This window comes from Rhinolophus ferrumequinum, chromosome 4 (genome assembly GCF_004115265.2).
Source record: "Rhinolophus ferrumequinum isolate MPI-CBG mRhiFer1 chromosome 4, mRhiFer1_v1.p, whole genome shotgun sequence".
NCBI classification, from domain to species: Eukaryota; Metazoa; Chordata; class Mammalia; order Chiroptera; family Rhinolophidae; genus Rhinolophus; species Rhinolophus ferrumequinum.
In genome coordinates this window covers 22,517,114-22,538,662 of record NC_046287.1, presented here as the reverse complement: position 1 = coordinate 22,538,662, position 21,549 = coordinate 22,517,114, and the positions used below count along the sequence as shown (strand labels likewise).

At 31.7% G+C, this 21,549-nt stretch overlaps 1 non-coding gene across 1 annotated transcript; it reads left to right on the top strand.

Annotated features, from left to right (window-relative positions):
* The first annotated feature begins 295 nt into the window (after nt 1-295).
* Nucleotides 296-402, top strand: LOC117021837 (U6 spliceosomal RNA). Its single transcript, XR_004422925.1, has one exon. It is a non-coding gene; the product is annotated as a U6 spliceosomal RNA (small nuclear RNA).
* The last annotated feature ends 21,147 nt before the right edge of the window (nt 403-21,549 follow it).

Genomic DNA, 21,549 nt, shown 5'->3' with positions numbered 1-21,549 from the left:
TACCTTGAATCCATTACCAGGTAGCCAAATAGTGCTAAATACTTAACTATGTATGGTTCTCTGAGGGTGGTTAAAAACCACATTGCCAGAGAAATTATGTAAGTAGTAAGACATTTCAGAAAGCAATTCTGAAACCAGAAAGCAGTAAACAAATTATTCAGTAATACTCTAATTTTCTATATGAAAATATATACCTATCAAAGAAAATTAGAGTTAAGTTCTAATATGCAGTCTAAACGAATATTAAAAAGTATGTGAAAATTATTTTAAGCCTGAATTAAAAATATGTACTTTTGTGCTCGCTTCGGCAGCACATATACTAAAATTGGAACAATACAGAGAAGATTAGCATGGCCCCTGCGCAAGGATGACACGCAAAAATATGTACTTCTATTTCTTTTAGGTAAGAAATTTAAGTAGAAGTAGTATTATAAAACAAGTGCACCACTGATCATAGGTCCATGTTTGAATCTGAGCCCTTTAAAATGCAAAACAGGAGGGACTAGGACACAGCCTGTTTCTAGTTGGCTAAGGTAAAGTTTAAATGAAATAAGGATGCTATTGAAAATGCAAATCTAAAGCCTACATGTTTGACATTTCAAAGGTGCATAATCCAGCCAGACAGTAGCAAACAAGTGGAAAAAACTGATCTTGTTACACTGATCATTTGTCCCACCTGTGTATAGAACTTGATTGTTACTTTGTGTTTATTATAGCTAGTATGTCTCTCAAGTACACTTTTTGAAGCTAGAGATACACATTAAAGTTACTATTAACAGAAGAAAAATTGCTTTCCCCACACAAACTCATTATAGGCAATGGAAAATCAATCCCAAAATGAATTGTACTTTGGAGTTCAACTTGCTGTGGTAGTTACAGCTTTGCTATTGATGTACAAACACACCGATTAGAGCTGGTCATCATCTCTATGCCATCAGCACTCTCTACCTTGTTTGTCACCTGCAAATGTTCTATTGATTTTATATAGGGCTAAGAAATGTGAGACTGTATTTTCTCCTTTGAGTTATGAAAATAGTTATGAGCACATTCACTTAACCAAGAGGGGAAAGAGACTGACTCAGGTAGATCTACACAAGCTTAATCACCTGGTTATTTAGTGGATGAGTTCATCAGAGGGAACAATGCAAGAGTTTCCCATGCTGCCCCTAGGATATAGAAAGTCCTGTTAGCAATATCTGGACATTTTTGCATGGGAGTTTTTCCTGGCTTACTCTCCAGTTCTCTGTTTATTTTATTAATATAATTGAGGTTTACAATGGGTTCGATTCCAAAGCTTTATGCTCAAGCATGAAGAGAAATGACATGCTCCTTTTATTTACAGGAAAAACAAAAGACCAAGGGTTTGTCCATTTGCATTATGACATTGAAAATGCCCACCTGGGAACAAAGACTGGTCTTGTTCTGGTGAAAATACTGAAAAATATTTACAGATAACTGATGTTTTGTTAGAATCTTGCTTCCATACTTTAGCCTTTTTAGTAGGTGACAAGTGGGAATGAGAAAACAAAAAGTAATAGTATATTATAAAGTACATACATTTGAGGGCAATGCACCATAATCTTCCTGACTTTCCCTTTCTAAAACTACTTTCAGAAAATAACTTTAAAATTTCCCAATGGAAATCAAACCCTGTAACCATTGAGAAAAGATCTACTTATTATATCTCTCATTTTTAAATAAATAAATATAAAATGGAGCCCCTAGTTTTTCTCTAATTATCACATTTTAGATTGCCAAATCACATTCACTCATCCATATTATGTCAAAAATGTATGTGTCAGTTGGCATGGTAACTGTGCTGTGCAGCAGCTTGTCCAGAGGACCACATCTCAGCATATTTGCAAATTATAGATTAGAGCCTTTAATTTTTGATGCATGAAGGCAAAAATAATTATAAAATGCATTACTGTATTTTGCCGTGTATAGTGCATACTTCTTTGCCCAAATTTGAGAGGGAAAAATAAGCATGAGCATTATACATGGTAGTACTAATTCCGTATCTATATAGGTGCTTTTAATTTTTTATTTGTACTTATGAGTTAAAAGTGTAACTCTAGAAAGTTATAACGATATCCACATGCAAAAGAAAACCCTGGAATATGATAATAGGTTTTGTGAAACTTAAGACGAACTTGCAACAATGAAAAGTTCTTGGCTTTCCATGATGTGTAAATATGCTTAATTTGTTACCAGTACAAAAAATTTCTTGTCCCTTGTATCTGTTCTTGTGGTTTGTAATTATTTGTTACATAAAATTTCTTGTACCATAACATGTTAAAAAGTAAATGCTAAAATTCCTTTATAATACAAAAAAAACCACAAGTACCTAAATGTAAACAAATAAAAATTTGAATTAAAAAATTAAAATGAAAGATTTTTCCCCTGAAAATTTGAGCCAAAAACATGGGTTCACATTATACATGGCGAAACATGGTATATACTTATTATTTAGGTAATAATTTTTGAATAATGCTTATTGTTTAAGTAATAATTTTTGAAGGGGAATAATAAGCTTAAAAAAAAAGAAATGTAAATTTGAATTTTTCTGAAGAAGGAAATATGTTTTTCCCAATGGATCCCGTTGGTGAGATTAGACAACAACTGCAACATACTTATGATATTTTCTAAAATGGACTATGAAGTTCAGATCCTCTGAGTATCCAAAGTATAAGAACTCAGAAAACATTTAGCAATTATGTATTGCTTGGTAATCATCCCATTATACAGTATCCATATTCTCCAAATATTTTTAGTATCCCTAATTGATTTCATTTCAATCTTTGTCTTTCAAAAAATGAAAGAACAATGTAATTGTATACTTTAAAAAATTATACAAATCAATGAAAAGATTACTTGTCATTAATCTAGCAAAAACTTTAGTACAGCAATTTTTTATCTAGAGTACATAGATGTGATGCAATTTATCACTCCTGGAGGTGTCCTACAAAGAGTCAGAGGCTGCTAAAAAGTGCTGACCTCACATCTGTTTGGTTTTTGCCTCAATGCTTTTTGTTAAGACTTAAGTTTCACTGAAGTGGTTTCTGCCTTGAAGATTTCAAGGTAACTTTCCAGTTTCCCTCCAAAATACATATTCTTATTACAAACTGTTTAATATTTGAAAATCCCCAAACAGCTTACTTTTCCCAAACTTTATATGCAAATTGAATACAACATAGACATTTTATTGAATGTCTAGTTTTTCAAAACATACAGAATATAATTGGATATAATTTATTAGTCCTGATTAACATTTTTGAAGTTATATATATATATACCAGGGGTGCCAAAAAAAAGTATGTACACATTTTAAGAGATGTTATCTGTGTATTACTTTTCAAAGTTGCATTGTATTATAGTAGCAATGTGTAGTATGACGTTCGCTCAAAAGATGCTGTTAATCAAGTGAATGCTGGCATCATTCATTGTATTACAATTTTAATACAGTTTTTTCCTTTCTTAAAATGTGTATACATTTTTTGGCCATATACATACATATATGGCCATATACATATACATATATACATATATATCTCATTTATAAATCTATGCCCATTAGACAACATATATATATATATATATATATGTGACCGTATTTAGCAGATGTTGTCTAATGGGCATAGATTTATAAATGTGATTTTAATAGAATATATAGGGAATAATATAGAAGACTCAAAATATTGAAGACCCAGGTTAATTATATCACACACAGACGCACACACACACACCCTTTTTCATTCATTCATTCATTCATTCAATAATATAATAATACGTTAATGAAAGGTTAAGCAATGTTCTCAGGTTAACCTTGTAAATAGGATTAAAAATTTTACCTCTTAAGTTGCAGTGAAAGAAATCCAATACAAGTGTTAGTGAAGATGAATATTTCAGTTTTAAAGGGAAGAAATTAAGTTTCAGTGCCTTACCTGAAAGTTATTTGTGCTGGGAATAATTCCTATACTAGTTTCAGGTAGATGTTTTCACACACTTCTATTAGACATCTTTGATTATCTCTCCTACCTCTTGGGGAGGTCACACATATCTTTTTAAAAGGGAGTGTATTTTACATTTGACTGCAATGCCTTAGAATCCCCAGAAAGGACTATCCGTGCTTTCTTATAATCAATTGAGCCTTTCTTAAGCAATGACTATAGATATCACAGTTTTCCTGACACAATAATTCCTTTCATTTTTGTCATTATAATTGAAAATCCAGGTTGATAAACCATAAGGCAAAGTGAGTGATCTCATCAGCACACTAATTTGAAAGTGTCTGTATGAGTTGAGAGCTGAGGTTGTTTTCCTGGGATCACTGATCTATATAAGTCACAGCTAGCCTCAAGTGTAGATTTAGTTCATGGTAAACTCTTCTTCATAGAGATTATTATAACTCATATCCTTTAAAATCTGTTTAAGTGTTGCATAACCTAAATACAAGGATGATGGAAAGCAGTTTAATGCATTTTCCTTCTAGAAAAACCACAGAGGACAAAGCACTTGTTTTAGTCACTTTAACTTTATTAAGAACTCTCCAAATGTGCGTAATGATAGAAATGACACTTTTCATGGATTTATTTTATTGTACAATATGAGAAGAATATAAATATTAGAACTATATCTCTCAAAATCACTCTTTCTTAGAAGTACCCATTGCAGGGTTTTGTTTATTTGTTTGTGTGGAGAGTGTTCAGTTATCAATATAAAAGAACAATGTAAGAAATTGCAATGGACTAGAAGAGATTTATAGAATGAGCTCACTTTAAAAGGAGTCAGGTTTATGAGTTTTCTTGAGATGGAGTATTTCCTTTATTTACTCAGAGGGACGAAAACAATCAAATGCTCCATGATACTAGACCAAGATCACCAAAGGGAAAACAGTAGCTGTAGTAAAGATGCATTTTGCTGCATCAAATAAAATGTCCATATATGATGAAAAAATTATGTCTTAGGAAATGAAATTAGAAGCCCCAACGGACTCATAAATAAATACACTAGAAATTTAATATTGCATTACATGCACCTTTAATTAGCTTTTCTTCACAGAAAAGTGTCTTGCAATAGCAGTTTTATTAAAACACATTAAAATGAAATTTAATAATAACCGCTACTATATCTGAATACATCTCAAAATGACTTATCTTATTGACCAAGGACTGATTTATGACCTTTTTTTAATTCTATAAAATATATGCATTCCTCAGTACCAAATGATAACCCATAGAAGTAACCGTGTCGTTTCATACATATTTTTAGAAACTATATGAACGTTAGTTCTCTCCCATAGGAAAGATATGTACTGTTAATATTACTGTATGAGTATATGTGAGTTAGGGGAACAAATGCTTTATAGTAGCTTTTAAAACTAAATTCTAGTTCTAAGATCTACCACTTACTGGCTGTCTGAGGCCATTACTCATTGATTTAGCCTCCAGGGGAATTATGCTCCTTATTCATTAAAATATATCCTAGTAACAGCTGCCTTACCTGAAAATACATTGATGTTAGTATCTGGAAAGAGAAAAATTCTATAAAAATTCAGCTGTTTGCTACCTGTGTTGCCCAGATGTATTTTATATCTGTTTAACTATATTAGTAGTTAAAACTTAGTGTATTCATCGCCTCATCTCTTTTCCACAGCACAGACAATGGCAGCATAAAATGGCATTTACTGCTGTAAATTTATTTTATCAAGTAAATTGAAAGCACTCCAAGATGTGCTATAGACATGGAAAGTGAAGTAGAGACAAATGACAATCATCCAGGTGTTTCATATTTAAAAATATATTTTTTGAATTCCTTAAATAACTGTGAAGTAAATGTATTTTTTTTTACTGGAAATTATCTATTCATCACCTCATATTGTCCAAATCTGTTTTTACATGTTGCTGTAGGTATAGACATATATAGATGTACAAATATGGATTTCAAAAGCTGTGGTAGGAGATTTGTCTTCATCTTGCATAAGCAATCAATCACCATTTGCTTTCAATCTTCTACATTTTTGTTGATTCCAATACCTAACCTACCCCTTCTCCAAATTCATTGTAATTCTCTGATTTCTGGCCTAAACTTCTCTTACATGGACTGCTGCAGTAAATTTCTAACTTGATTTCCAGACTCTGGACTGGTTCTCCTCTTATTCATCCTCAGAGTTTGTGTTAAGTGTGATCACTTAAAAAGTGTTCTTACCACAATAATAATTTTAAAAGTACCTAGAACTTTAATTTCACTGTATGACTTCAAAAAATTCCAAAGTAGATATTTATGTAACCAGTAGTGGTACTTATATATTTTTATGTTCCACATCTTCACTTATGTAAGGTATTGTAGACTGTCTAATAGTTCATGATTTGATAAATGTAAACTGATACTCTCATTATTTTAATAAGAGGTGCTTGATAACCAAAAGGAAAAAAAAATCCAATTTGGGAAGAAAATAAATACATGTAAAAAAGATAATTCATCAAAAAAACAATGCATGTTTAACAAAAATTCTCACTAAGGACATTGAGAAAAATGTTTAATGGCCCTAATTCAGGTCTCTCAAAAATGTGAGTACTTTTTCAGCCTCAGGTACAAAATCCTTGATTTCTATCCTGTGTGCCAGTTACCTGAATTATTCCTTCATCACACATGCTTGCTTCATTCATGCTCTTCACAAGAATGGCATTTGCAATGTTGCTACCTAGTGAAATCCAACTCATCATTCAAGACCAACTTCATTATAACATTCCCTTCTGAGTTCTCATTAACTTGCTTCTCTTTCTGAGAAAAATTGTATAGTTCCGTATTTGATATTGAACAGCACCTTATTCACAACTAGTTGCTATATCATTCTATCACGCTGAATAATGGGAAATGTATTCCATTTCCAATTTGTTTTTATAATAAATCAGGGACTATGCATTATATATTCATCAATGTATTCTTAACCCTTAGTACCGTGCCAAGTATAGCAAGTGCTCAATACATTTACATTTTGAAATGGAGACCTTCTTGCATCAATCTGTCTTAATGAATCAATATGTTGTTAGGCAAAACAGGTTCTGGGTAAACCTATAAAATATGCTTAGTTTTCAGTAGCTGCAGGTTTACTTAAAAAAAATAAAACAGACAGGTTAAATAAAATATTTCTTGTGTAGTATTACTTTTTTTTTATTGACTGTAGTGTATATAATACAATAAACCAAAGGACATTTTTAAAAAGCACAGTCTAAAATTACCAAATAATTTAAAGAAGACTATCAAACATACTTTATAAAAACATATTGACTACTTATGTGTAGGCATATACACAGAGACATGCTTATATTGATCTGGCTCTGTCTTATATAGAGATACGTATTTTATATTTCTTCAAATCTAAGGCACAATTAATTCTAGGAAGCTCTATTACTGATATGTCACTAAAAAGGAAAAAAAATAATTATATGCACTGCTTTTATATTATTTATAATTTTATTTTATACTTATCAAATAAGCTGTGCTATACTTACTTAAATATGGACTGCATCTTTAATCACTTGAATGCAAACATAAAAACAAGACAATACAAGCATAATATGCTATGTAATGTGTTTCCAAAATATTTTCACATTTAGAGTCAATGTTTCTGAAACATTTTGCTACTCAGAGTTATTGACATCCGGGTTTTTTCTTGTTTTGTTTTCTTTGTATTTCTCCCAGAATCTATAAAGAACTTGGACTCATTGACTCCAAGGTCTTATCTCATTTGCACTCATGTAGTGCAAGAAAACTTTTGATTCCTCCTTTAGGAATATTTCTACATATTTTTAAATCACCACTCCAAACCTTCCTCTCCATACTATTTTTCTTCCTTGGGTTAGTACTCTGCTGTTGTCTTTAAGATTTTGCTCAAAGCCACAGACATTCGTTCTGTAAGTCTTGATGCTAGCAGCTATGAGAAAGTATGCAATAATTGATAACTAGTTCATGACTTCTGCCTTAGACATAACCACAGGAAGATGCCATTGGCTGTAAAATATATCTGTTTGTGATCTTAAAATATGAAAAAAAAATATATGTGACAATCAGATAAATACAGCATATTTACTAATATTAATCTATAAGATTCTATTTTAATAATGAATACATATATGAAATCACTGTGCTGTATACTTTAAATATCTTACAATTTTATTAGTTATACCTCAATAAAGTTGAAAATAATCTTCAAGATTTTATATTTGACATTGGATTAAATATCTTTTAAAAACTTCTTTTTGTTATTGTTGTTTTTTCAACAACCGAAAGCCATCAAGCATATACAGAAATCTCACTTTTTATAGCAAAACACACTTTTATGTTCTTTCTCCCACGAGTTAACCATGGCAATATTTCTTTTCCAAATTTTCATGTGGTTCAGGACTTTTAACAAAAGTTTAAACAGTTTGAAAGTTAAGAATCATTTTCTTTTCTTTAAAAGGACAAATTCCATTTCACCAACAAAGGTTGTCTCCTTAACCAAACAAAAGAAAAAGAAAATCATTTCTAAGTATGTACTTCCTTATGAAGGGAAATATTGGAACATAAGATGTACATTTGTATGACTTTACCAGAAAGACATTTCTAAGAATTAGTCAAAATCAGAGCACTCAGAGTAAGTGCAACAAATTCCCTAAAGAAAGCCATGTATTTAGTTATTTGAAGGGCTAGTATGACATTCAGGACTTCAGAAGTTAATCAATGTACTGATGATAAAAACTGATACATAGTCCTATAAAGTTACTTTGTAATTTTTATGATTGAAAACGTGTCGTTATTTTTTTCTTGGGCAACTCTGGAACTCTTTTATTATTAAAATTATGTTAGCTGTACAGATGTGACAGATCTTTAAATGAAAGAGTACCTAATTTATGAGAACATTCTGCTAGCCAAAGCCCCTAACACTTAGAGCCCTGCAGATTGTGTCACTGTCTTGTACTTCTCTGCATAGCAAAGTCTTTGTTTCTGGGTTCATCAAGCTTAATACGTCTATCTATCTATCATCTATCTATCATCTGTCTATCTATTATCTATCCTATTTACCTTCTATCTATCTATTATCTATCTATATATCATTTATCTATCTATCTATCTATCTATCTATCTATCTATCTATCTATCTATCTATCTATCTAGATATATGTTTAGGTTAAGTGGGCATGATTCTCAATATGGAACATACACAAAAATCCTTATTTTTTAGAAAAGTCAAATTTATATTTATTTTGAGCCCCTTTTTGTTAAGGTAGTGGAGAAGGGAGTGTGTACATCTATTCAAGCCTTGGTTCGCAGAAGCGAACTCTTGAGATCCTTCACTTATATCTCCTTCCTTATTTTTGTCATTTTTCTCTCCTTCCCTGTCATACCTTTAGGGTATAGTGATCTCTCTGCTGCTTTGATGTCATCCTAAATTATTAAAATCCACTGTACCCGATGCATAGATGAACAATACAAAGATTTATTTGGGTGGCGGGTGGGAGGGGTAGAAGGTGCCTTGTTGCTTTTACAGAATTGTCCAAGAAGACAAGAAAATCTTATGAAATCCACTAATTTGTTGCTCTCAACTTCTTTCCATATCTCCTGACACTAAATGTTTATCATAATCTCCTCAAATATCTCCCAGGCTCATTTCTCATTTCTGCCTTCCTCCCTTTATTCCTGAGCTTTCATCTTCTTTTTCCCCTCTTCACTTTTCTCCCACCTTCCCTCTTTCCCTCTTTCCTTCCCTCCCTTCCTTACATTGTTTTACTTACTTATTTTTTGTGAATGAACACATTTCTTTCATAAGATAATTAATATAGAGCCTGTTAATTAGCTCCTTGAATGCTTTGGTAAAAAAAATAGGCAATTTTGAGAAAAATGAATTCTGGTTGATTTAATTTATATTAGCCAGCCACATCTGCTGTGGAATTACAGAACCCAGAGCTTGAGCCTGAGTAAGACCACTTGGAAACAGTTCATAAAATAATGAAATTTACTCAAATAGATAAAGCTAAAAAAATTTTTCTTTTGTTCTTTATTCTTAGAAAATAATTTATATCCATGAACCAAAGAAAGTTGTTTTTGGGTATAGAAAATATGAAAAACAAAAAGAGGAAAAAACTCAAGTGAGGCAGAGGTATGCTTTCATTTTTGTTTACTGTTAAGTGACTTTGGGATTATTTCTTGACATAGGAATGAACAAGTCTTAAGAGTTTATATCAAACCCTTGCTTATCCTCATATCACTAATTCTAAAACAACTTCAATGTTAAAAAGAATTTGAAGAAATTTCAAATCAAGGGAGAAAAATGCGGTAATGAGGTTTAAATTGGACATAAAGTGTTGCAGTTTGTGTTTAACTTGCGAAAACTTACTTTTATCTTACAAATTGCACTTTCAATCCCTGTGGACCTCCTCTTTCTAAAGAGCCTCTAGCATTTCTAATGTTGTATGATACCTTAACGAATGTTTATTAGCAAAAATAAATGAATAAATCTGGAAAAATTTACTGGTTTTCTAGAATTAGTTTTCATCTCTTTCTCTCTTTAATACTTCCCAAGAGTTGTGAAGCAGAGAATATTTTTAAATGACTATTGCAAAGATGATAGCATACACCACGAAGCTGAAACTTTAAGGAATCATTTAACAGGAAAGTAGGTGCCAGGCTTTTAAAGATAAGCACTTAAGATTTTTGAGACTGCAAGTAACATTGTGTGTGACTATGCATAAAATCTTAGCATTATTTTAGCATATCTTTTGTGCGAAGAGACTTCAATGTACAATGACAGTTCTTGATAATAAATTCAGGGGATAAATATAATTCTAGACACTAATATTTTTAAATCATGCCAAAGTCAACAAAAGTGAAATAAATACTGTACGGCAAGGCATTTTCTGTTTTTTTTTCCCCCAAAAAAAAATCCCTTAGGCAAAAATAAAACACAAGAGGAGTTTTAAAATAAAAAGGTTTTTTGACTTTTTAAATGTGAAACTATATCTAAATCAAGAAAAAATATGATAAAGCCATTCTAACCCATTCTCAGTCCAAACCTATTTCTAATCCAAAAGACTTTGCTTGTTTTTTCAAGGTTATCATAAATATGCATGAAAAATGTGAAAGACCTTGATATTTCACATCTTGACCTTTTTGAGTATGCCTCATGAATTTATTCCCACATCTTGCCATTTCAGTTCACTTTCTCATAACTTGAGTCTACATATTTACTGACCATTTAAAGTAGTTAACATAAAAGGGTATTTATGTCTTTGTCTATGACTTATAGCTTTTTCCATTCTAGAATACATTATTATTATTATTATTATTATTATTATTATTATTATTATTAGTGATTATTTGAGCACAGCTTCCTCTCTGGAACAAAATGAAAACAAATTACAAACATTTAGAGCCCTCGAGTATAGAGCAGCCTTTTCTGTTCTCCAATATTATTTTTGAAGTTGCAGGGGTTTTGTTTTATTTCGGCTTTTTTTGGTGGATTGGATTGTTTTACCAAGCACTTTAGTATCAGAAAAATCTAGTTAATTTTGGTCCTGTCACTTATCATTATGTGAAATTGGAGACTGAGAATCCCACAAAAGCTTTCTTTGTATGTAGGCATAGCAAATGAAATAATGACAATATGTAAAGTATCATAGAATTCTGCTACAAAATGTAGCTAGCCATTATTATTTTTGTCAGTTTATTAGCTAACAATGATCTAATTATAATTATTCCTCAATCAATGAACAAGTCACATCACTAGGATCAATAACAAATAATAAAAGGTAGTAACGTTGTAGTTTTAAGAAGGGCTTGGAGCAGAAAATTGAAAAAAAATCTGCTCTGAAGATGCATGAAGCCAACCATAGGAGAATCTAAGAAAAACTGGGGAATCTGGAGGGAGGCAAATTTCTATAATCCTACAGAATTCATATAAGTATGATTTGATTGTTTGGGCCACTGGCTGGTAAACCTGAGAATTATCTTTTTTATGATAATGCTATCGATGTCATCCGTTTCTAAGTCACATTTATACTGCTATCATTGCAATTGGGAAAGGTGAGCATCAGTTTGAAGATACACCCTTACTAAAGCAACAAGAAAGGATACTTTCTTATTATTAAGCTGTCACTCAGAGGAAGGAAGGACAGAAAGAGAAAAGGAAAGGAGGGAGGGAAATTATTATAACATGTAGGAGTAGTTTATCTCTTCTGCTGGGCACTTTCACTTATATTACATCATCTTCACATCAGTCCATTGCCCATGGAAATTATATGTATTAACTTCACAATAAACCTGCAAAGCTTCATAGTAACATCCCAGATACTGAAATTGCAAGGGTGTCCTTCTTCATAAAGCTGGTTTGTGATATAGCCAAGTTCTTCTAACTGTAAAGCCAATGTTGTTTTCCCCACATCATGGGGAAAAGGGGACGGAGGCCCATCAGTCTTGTTTACTTCTGAAAATATGTCTAAGGAAAATGTCAGTTATTATAGGAGGTGATTGTTTCAAAAACTGTGAATAGAATTGTCATGATAATGTAATGTATTTATCCCTGTGTAGGTCGTGTTTTCTCACATTGTTATGGTTTATAAATAAGGCTTTTTTTTATGAATTCAGTAAATATTTTTAAAACCTTGTGCAAGACCCACATATGCGATTTTTTTTTAAAAAACATAATACAACTCTCAATAAAGTTCTAAGATTGCTTTACTTGGGTACTAGCATTTAGAAATTATTTAATCCGTAGCCTTTCTTGAAATGACCTAGGACTTTTTGACCGTTGGTGAGAAATAACAGCAGATTAAGATGGTAACATTTACACAAACTATTAGCCTTATATTATTATTTTTCAGGCATTTAAAAATCCTGAAAAATATAAATTGTTCATAACTTATCTTTTTCCTCTATTTTGAAATATCAGAGCTATTTTCTGCAGGGAACAATCACTTGAGACAGTCCTTGTTTTGTTCTAACACTCTTTACTTCAAATTTCCTATTAATCATTAGTAACATTCTGCATGCTATTTTTCTGTATTCTCAGATACAATATCATTTACTTCTTAATAATAAAGTCTGTTATTAAGATGTTTTTAAATATCAGGGGTGGCTGGTTAGCTCGGTTGCTTAGTTGCTTAGAGCACAGTGCTGGTGGCACCAAGGTTGCCGGTTCGACCCCCACATAGGCCACTGTGAGCTGTACCCTCCTTAAAACAAAAAAACAAACAAACAAACAAAACAAAACAAAAATTTGGAATATAATAATATGTGTGTGTTTTGAGATATTTTAGAATACGATAGTATGTGTGTGTTTTGAGTCTATGTGTGTATATCAAGGAATGCACATCACATATGTCATCAGATCAATAACTTGGGAGATAACGACATATTAATATTGAATTACTTCATTCATCCAACAAATTTTAATTTAGCACTATAACGTGCCAGCTACTAGATTTGTTACAGAGGTCATAACAGTGAATGAAATGCAGTCCTTGTTATACGACACTTAATATCTAGCCTGGGAGGTGCTTGTGAGAGAAAAATTGTACCAATACAAACAAAATTACAATTTTGATACATGATAAGGACCATGAAGAAAAACTAGGGACCAGTTTTCTCAAAATAGAACAGGCTTATTCCTCTTGTTCGTGTATATATATATATATATATATATATATATATATATATATATATATATATATATACACATACACTGGGGGTGCCAAAAAATGTGTATGCATAACTTGCATTCGTCTTTTGTTATTGGTATATATTGAGTATTACAATTGGGTTTTCCTTTCTGAAAATGTGTATACCGTTTTGTAGCACCCTCTATATATATGTATTCATATTTACATGTATATATAGCATAAATACAAAAGTATATCTGCATATATTACATATATAAATGAAAGAGTAACTTTCACTTTTAAAATACCTTAGTTTGAACAAAAATGTATAATAGTCACTGCAATTAAAGATGAAGCATCCTTTTATTACTGGAATCTATCTCAACCATTATATATTTTTGTTAATGTGATATTGTCTTCTGCTTGCTGTTACTTTTTTTTTTAGAGTTTTTGCGTGAACGAAATGAATGCTAGGAATGTTTCTTTGTACAATCTTTATAAAGTGCTGGCAACAATGCCATACTTGCTTTCTCTGTGACTTTCCATATCCTTTAGATTATTTGGGTTTTAAATTTGGCAATATTTAGCTGTAAAATTATTTTTTGGAGGGATTGCTCTTTGTTAACATTATCTGTTTGTTTCTAAGGACTAACCTCTCAGAGACTTCTTGCGGGGGTAATATTTGGAAATTACAGTTATCCATTTCCTCCAGATTTTCAAAATATTTATATCAAGGTATAAAACTAATATCCTAAGAGTTTTAAGTTTTTCTCTTTGGGTGGTTATTTTATTTTTTTCATTTCATTTTTTGTGTATTTCTGATTTCTTTTTCTTAAATAGATTTGTAAGTTGTTTGTATAGATATATTTTACTTATCATTTCTAAGTGCTTTGTTTTCTACTCATAATAAAAATTATATATTCATATAGTAGGACATGATATAATATAATATTATATATATTTTTTCTCACCACTGATATGTAATATTTTTACCATTAAATATGTAAAAATTCAAAGTTATCATGAGTGAAGTCATTGACTTTCCCTATACAAAGCAACAACTGCCTGACTCTTCAGAAGTTCTCTTTGCTGGGTGACTTTGGGAGGGTAACAAGACTTCACTTTGATAAATTTAGGTACCAAGAAAATCCATAATGTAATTCAGCAGCAGTGCTCAATATATAGGAAACAGTATTTCCAAACGAGACACTGTAAGAAAAACTTGCTTTGGAAAATTTAAGTCACATTTAAGTCTGAAAAATCAAGTGAAATATGATTCACTATATCATGGTTTGCTATTTAATTTTAGTTGCGTGTATTCCTCCACAGCTTTTCATAATTTATAGAATTAACCAGGACAGTAACATAAAAGTAAATGTTGATGATTCATTCTCCTTCATCGAAAACATGTATTCTATTTTTTTTTAAATAAAGTTGATTGGGGTGACAATAGTTAGTAAAGTTACATAGATTTCAGGTGTACAATTCTGTATTACATCATCTATATATCACATTGTGTGTTCACCACCCAGAGTCAGTTCTCCTTCCATCACCACATATTTGATCCCGTTTACCCTCATCGACCACCCCGCTCTCCCCTTACTCTCTGGTAACCGCTAAACTATTATTTGTGTCTGTGAGTTTTTGTGTCTTTGTCTTGTTCCTTTGTTGCTTTCAGTTTTATATCCCACATACCAGTGAAATCATATGGTGCTCGATTTTTTCTGTCTGACTTATTTCGCTTAGCATAATATTTACAAACTTCCACTTCTATCTCTCATTAAATTTACAGTAAATACATATGACTTTCCTCCAATGTCTTCTCCCTAGTGTAAGTCACTATAATTTTTGATCATGGTAGTTGCAGTAGATGCTTAATTTGTATCCCTGAATTCATATTTGTACTTCTCAAAACATTCTTGTACAGTATCCAATGTTATCTTTATAAACATAAATTTGATAATGTCACTCCAAATGAAAATATCTCAATGGTAAAACTCCTAGAAAATAGAATAGAAGAAAACATTGATAACCATTGGTATGACCATTACTTTTTAGATACAACACAAAAGGCACAATCCATGAAAGACTTACCTGATAAGCTAGACTTCATTAAAATTAGAAACGTTTGCTCTGCAAGAGACAATGTCAAGAGAATACAAAGAAAAGCCAGACTGGAAAAAAATATTTGCAAAAGATATATCTGATAAAATTACATCTAAAACACACACACACACACACACACACACACACACACACACACCAAAAAAAAAAAAAAAAAAAAACCTCTTAAAACTCCAGTATAAGAAAGCACTGTGATTAAAAAATGGGACAAATACCTTGACAGACACTTCACTAAAAAAGATATGCAGATGACAAGTCAGTATATGAAAAGATGCTCTACATCATATATCATTAAGGAAATGCAAATTAAAATAACAACGAGAGACTGCTACACACCTATTAAAATGGCCAAATTCTGGAATACTGACAACACCAAATGCAGTGAGGGTGTGGAACAACAGAAACTCATTCATTGCTGGTGGGATGCAAACGGTTCAGATGCTTTAGAAGACAGTTTAGGGGTTCCTTGTGAAACTAAACATACACTTATCATATGATCCAGCAATCATGCTCCTTGGTAATTATCCAAAGAATTTGAAAACTTACGTCCACATAAAACCTTGCACATGGATGCGTATAGCAGCTTTATTCATAGCTGCCAGAACTTGAGGCATCCAAGATGTCCTTCAGTAGGTGAATGGATAAATTGTGGTATAGCAAGACAATGGGCTATTATTCAGCTCTAAAAAGAAATGAACTAGCAAGCCATGAAACAAACAAACAAACACACATAGAGGAAACTTAAATGCATATTACTAAGTGAAAGACGCCAATCTGAAAAGGCTGCATACTCTCTGATTCCAACTATATGACATTCTGGAAAGGCAAAACTATAGAGACAGCAGAAAGATCAGTGATTGTTAGGGGTTAGTGGGGTAGAGAGCTGGATAGGGGTAATACGGGTGATTTTTAAGGGGGTGAAAACACTCTGTAAGATACCATAATGATGAATACATATTATTATACACTTGTCCAACCCCATAGAATGTACAGCACCAAGAGTGAACAGTAATGTAAACTGCAGATTCTGAGTGATTATGACGTGTCAATGTAGGTTCATCAGTTATAACAAAAGTTCCACTCTGGTGAGAAATGTTGATAATGGGGAGGCTATGCATGTGTCGGGAAAGGGTGTATATGGGGAATCTCTATACCTTCCTCCCAATCTTGCTGTGAATCTAACGCTTCTCTAAAAAAAATAGTAAAAATGCTTAAGGTAAATCTGAAAGGTAAATCTGAAATTGTTAACATGAGCTGTAAGACCTCATGACGAACAGATTTCTACTTATATATCTATTTAATCTTACTCCACCTTTTCCTTCTCTTACTTTGGTCATTTTATTAATATCTCTTTTTCCATCTGGGAATGTACATGTGATTCATTTTGCCTAGAGTAGTCACATCTTTATCTCTTTCTCCTTTACTAGTAGTTATCAATATTTGTATCATATTTCTTAGAGAGTCATATTGTAATCAGTCTGTAACACTTTATTCTTACATATGATTTCTCACAATTTGTAATACATATTTAGGGATCTATTGATGTCTCCTGTGCTATAGTATTAGTCATGTCTGCTTATCAATCAATATCCTAGCAGATCCAAGCATAATGACAAGCCCATAGTCATTCAAAATGTTATTTTTGACTGACTGATTGAATATTACTTTACTATTATTAAATTTCATTTAAGTCATTACCTTATGATGTCCTTATAGCAATTATGGCTGGCAGGTTATTATTATTCATATGTTGCAGATAAAAAAAATTGAATGTTAAAGACCATTCTAAATCCCAAAGTAATATAAATTCAGAAGGTAAAACATATGTAAATTCTATCCCCCTTTAATGTTAATGGTATTTGTTTATTTGTATTCTTGTGAGTACCTATTAAAGAGGACAAATCAAAATGACCATGTTACTCAATGGGTGAACTGTTCATAAAAATTACTAAGTTTTCAAGAATAAAAAAAGAATAGAAGGTTCTAATTTTCATTATAAGTGGCATAGAGATTAACTTTTAAAACTTCACATTTATTATTATTTATTTATTTATTTTGCTGATAGCTGGTTAATAATTATTTTGATATAAATTTTTGAAAGTATACAAAAGATTTTAAGTGTGTATAGTTGTGAAAAGAAAATAATATGGAAAATAGAGTAACAATTGACTATTGGTAGGATCAATATCAAGTTAATATGAAAAAATGCATACTAGAAGTGACCTGAAGATTAAAATAAAATTCACCAGAAATAAAGCACTAGATTATGAAAGAAATAGCTCTCATGTGTCACCACACAGAGGACACTATACCAATTAATGAGTGACATCTTCAATAGTAGTTCTACATTAAATACATTAATGAGTTTTGTGGGGGTGTGTATTCAGTAGCCATCAATAAAGGCCAATAGAATAAAAACAAAATTAATTCTATATGGAACAAAAAATGGTGTAGCCCCAATAAATTGTCTGATGCAGAGACACCACACTGTGGTTTTAGTTATATCATCTTATTTAAACAAATGTAGACTGGCAAGTTAAATACAAACAAACAGAAGGTGATACTTCCAACTATAGTATAGAACTCTCACTATATTATAGAACTAGTATGTAAACCTTTGTTACATACTAGTTGCTCAATAATTGTTAATTAAGCCCATCTTCTTCCATTGCTGCATATACAAATAATCCAATGAAATAATTATGCAGTAAGATTTATTATAAAAATAAGAACAGCTAGCAATAAATAGACTGAACTACCCTTAGGAAGTTCACGTGGCAATAAGATTATCACGGAACCAGTCATACCATAGCTCCTTCAATTTAAGGATCAATGTTGAAAGGATTCCTTCATTGGTGGTTTTCACTCTTAGATATAGCCTGCCATGTTTAACTTATATCTGATAAACTACAATTCGAAAAGGCTATTTGTAAAACTAGTACTTTCATTTAATGTTGACCTTGTGTTATATGTGATGACCATTTGGTTTTCAGGTAAGAAAGTTTCATTGTATTGCAAGGTCAAAACTACGGTATTTAACCTAAAGCAGTGTAGTTTAATTTTTTTCACCCAAATTCTCAAATTTTGTTAAAAACTTATAATTGCAGCTAAATTCATAAACTCTATTTCAAGTCAAATGCAATTTTATTAAATGACTAACTTGAGAAACCTTGACTAGAATAGTGAATTTAATAGGTAATATTAGATGATATCATGTACTATCTATAAAAGCTATAAATTAAATGACTCAGCAGCTTCATTTGTCTTATATGAAAGACTCAGATCTGGGCTAATGATCTCATATGTATCTAGAAGGCAAGCAGAGAAAGGGAACATGGCTTTTTTTGTAATGTTGTCAGCCTGAAGCAATGTGTACTATCATTAAGTAGTTACTTATTGATGAGAAATGTTAAAAACTCTAGTCTAATTTATGTATATGCTCCTGAAGTCAGATTGATAAAAACTGTACACTAGTTTATGTATTACCTCCTAGAGTCAGATTGCTAAATCGTAAGGTATTTTGGTTTGAATTATATCAAAACATCCCATAACTATTTTAATACAGAGTGAAAGCTGCTTCTGATATGTTAAGTTATATTTTTTAGAACATTTGGCTACAACTTGTCACAGTAGATTGAATGTGGTTTAAATTGAATGTTGCATAAGCCTTTATTAAAGATGTGAATGAAAATCATTTCAGAACAAGGAATCTAAGCTAAAGTTAATTTTAGCTTCCTTCCATCATTTTAAATTATTGTTTCCTAGAATGAGAGTTATCAAAACAGTAAAGCTTTTCTGATGTCTTGTGTAAATGACAAATACCAATGTTTTCAAATATGTTTTCAAACAATGACAAACAATAAAGACAGCTTCCTATAATCCTGAAGCCAACAAAGAAGAAAAAATATTTCAGCAGCATGTGGTAGAAATAGATTTTTTCTGGCACAGAAGGAAAAATAAATAATTGACAATAGATTCAATTTATGAATGTCTGCATGGAAAAATGCATTATAACTCAGTAATTAAATTTGTAGACAATAGCACTTTCCCAGGTTTAAGGTGGCACACAATGTTATCAACAGTTCGGTGAAATCATCCAGCTTGACACAGCATCCAGAATATGATAAAGTAGGTAAGGATAGATTAATTTTTTCAAGCTGTGTAAACAAAGGATAAGGAACAACATAAGAGAATATTATTATTCAATAATTACGGATGCTTTTCATTTTTAATTAAGCAATTTAGTTACCTGTTCTTCTTTCTAAGAATGATAAATAAAAGAAAAACACAGTATCAAAATAACATTTTTTTTTCTGGTTATCTATATTGGCAGAATACTTCTATGGCTGGAAAATGAATTTGTTTAATTAGCCAAGATTACTCAAATGTGGCTTTATGGTAGATCTAAACTGGCTTTGCCTCTGGATTCTACTAGTTCTTATCAGAGGAAACTAAAAGCAAGTTACTTAAATCTCTCTGAACTCTATATATAATTTTCTTAATATGGAGATACCATTAAAGACAGACATCGGGTTAGCGTGAGAATTACGATATCACATATTAAAACCTTTGTTACATACTAGTTGCTCAGTAGTTGTCAGCCCATCTTCTTCCATGTGTACATATACAAATAATCCAATGAAGTAATTGTGCAATAAGATTTTTTGTAAAAATAAATCTAATTTGTTTAATCTATCCACTCTGGGTTAGTTTCTGTGGGTAACTATAATAGTAAGCATCTGATAAAATCAAACCAAGTAAAACAAACAAACAACAACAATAACAAAAACCCCAAATCTAAATTAGAGGTAGTTCTTACTAGAACATTATTCATGCAAATGTTCTGTGGTCTGGAATATTCAACAAAATATAGTTCCTGTGTTTGTTTTATTTTTTATCAGAGTGGTATTCTTTGATCCTTTAGAGTCATTCTAGTTGAATTTGTTCTTAATAGCCTTCTTTATCTGGAATCTTGGAAAAAAAATAGAATGCATAAAAATCTGAACCACAATGTCACAATATATGGATGACTTATATGCAGAGTTATTATCAGTATATTTTGAAACACAAATGCATACTATTTATGCTCTAATTCTGTTACATATTTTACAGAACATCTAACCTCAGCATTAGGAATTACATTTTCTCTACACATGAACGGCTCCTGTCCTAGCATTACCTTCTTAGCTTTCACACATATATGTTAGCAGCTGTTAGTCTTTTGTTGTATATAAAGTACAGAGAATTTCTGCATTAGCAATTTCTCATGTATAAATATGTTTGGCTTAAATGATTTTGCTCTGGCCATCTCTGCTTCTGCCTATTCAGATGATTTTCCTTTAAAGGGCCCCTCAGTCTCACTAACAAATTAGTAAGGGTTTCCCCAAGGCTGGAGCAGGGTGATGGTTCCTACTAACTAAGATGCCCATTACTTCTTGCTTCTGGCCTTGGGAATTTATGATTGATTGAGAGGCTGAGGAAGCACCAGTCTCTGCCATATTTGTTTTCTTCCTGGAATTATAGATCAAGTAAAAGTTTAGTTGACTGCCTGACAATTCATTCTGAAAAATTCTATCTGATAGCAAGTAATGCCAAAAGCCCCACCTGGTCATGCTGTTTGAATCCCTGAGTGAGCAAATGAACCCCTTGGGGCTTCTTTTTTTCTCCTGGATGCAAAACTCTTTTCTCTTGGATAAGAACACCGTTAAGCTGGCGTGTTGGGGTAGGGGACATCTCTAATCTTCCTTAGAATGTAAAGTTGGCTTCTGTGCTTCATTCCAGCATGCTC